At 43.8% G+C, this 1,606-nt stretch overlaps 1 long non-coding RNA gene across 1 annotated transcript; it reads left to right on the forward strand.

Moving 5' to 3' along the window:
* Positions 1 to 459: 459 nt before the first annotated feature.
* On the forward strand, positions 460 to 1,385 carry LOC147152376 (uncharacterized). The gene is made up of 3 exons (XR_015090141.1): positions 460 to 635; positions 1,093 to 1,182; positions 1,256 to 1,385. It is a non-coding gene; the product is annotated as an uncharacterized LOC147152376 (long non-coding RNA).
* The last annotated feature ends 221 nt before the right edge of the window (positions 1,386 to 1,606 follow it).

Genomic DNA, 1,606 nt, shown 5'->3' on the forward strand with positions numbered 1-1,606 from the left:
CCTCCGCTGTGTGCGAATGAGCGGCTGCAGCATTTGATGTTTCAAGTTTCCTGCGGTCAAACGCGAGTGAATCAAGCGACTCGGAATGTTTCATTCACGTTTGGTGTGAACATAGCATTATAGCTGATGTCTACAAACCGCGGCAATAATCTTTTAGTGAATTTTGCGCTCCCCACAAGACCCGCCGAGTGTACAGGTGTGTGTGGGTGTGCGTGTGCGTGCGGGGGTGCGGGTGTGTGTGTGTGTGTGTGTGTGTGTGGGGGGGGGGGGTTGCGTATGTAGGGGTGTGTTCCCCTTATATTTAATCAGTCTTTTTTTATCTTGGTTATCAGTGTTATCTTGGTGCAGGTGTGGAGAGACAATTGGTGCTGGGACCAGGTGCAAGCAATCACCATCAGCAGCATACTTGTCCCAACCACCGCCTTGTCGCCAGATCAACACTCTCGATTCAGAGTTGCACTCAGCCTGCCAACACTGTGCCGTGAACTCCGCCTGTTACAAAGACAACTCCTTGATTCAGTCTTCAATTTACACCTTCATCCTTGATTCAATAAGCACATCATTTTATTTCTCAAGTCTTCTCAGGTCTCTGCAATTGGGCCCTCCCCACACCTAGACCCTGAACACATGTGAAGGTAAAAGGCTTCACGTTGCTGGCGTTAAACTGGTCTTTTGGACGTCCGCTCAAGTTGACCCATTACTCATATTTACACCTCTGAATTTTTGGCTTCGGGAAACGAATAAAAAATACATCCTTCATATGTGGACGGCCGTAGTGTCCGGAGTCATTTCTGCAAGTTCTATAGCAGCAGTGTCTACTCTGCATGTTTCTTTCTGAAATAAACGGGCAGAATACAAGCAGCACTAACAGGAGTCGTCTGTGAGCGCGCATCTATACTTGTCTACAGTCTATGTTGTGACACATTAGCTGATCCAAAAAAATACTGTACATGCTTTACGTAAAATACACTAATAAAGCAGCAAACTTACCTACATCTAACGAAACAATAATCATCAATGTTAGGTTATGGAAGATTACATAGACGGGCGAAAAACCACTTCCCCTTATGCTTAATCAGTCTTTTTTTTTAGATTTCCCATTTATCGCCAGCAAAATGGGCATCCGTCATAGGCGGATAGATGGACCGGTCCGTTGGCTAGAGGGAATGCCCAGCTCTGACTGTAAGTGTCCGAATGAAGTGTATGTTGTCTCAAAAACATGTATCATGTCTTCTTATTAACTCAAAATTTTTAGCTTCTTTTTTCAGACCTTGTGCAATTTCAGTGATGACTGATTAGCGTTCGCCTTCTCCAGAAACGTTTGACAGCACTTGACCGATCAGCATGCGCGGCTGCCTGTTGACACGCCTGCTGACAGCGACACCAAAACTGCACAATATCTGATCAAAGTATTTTATTTGTGTTTGTTCATTTGTTTAATCGTAGTTGTAAATTGTCAGATTATTGTGATCTCAAAACATTGAAGTAAAATTATATATCGTGTCGGCCGAAAACCTCATTATTTTTTTTCACAAATCAGTTCGAATGGTCCAGGCCTACGTCGTTATGTAATTTTTATGCAATTCTAGCCGATTTATAGCAGTGG

The sequence above is a fragment of the Filicampus tigris genome, chromosome 2, assembly GCF_054856515.1.
Source record: "Filicampus tigris isolate MCC_2025a chromosome 2, RoL_Ftig_1.0, whole genome shotgun sequence".
NCBI lineage: Eukaryota > Metazoa > Chordata > Actinopteri > Syngnathiformes > Syngnathidae > Filicampus > Filicampus tigris.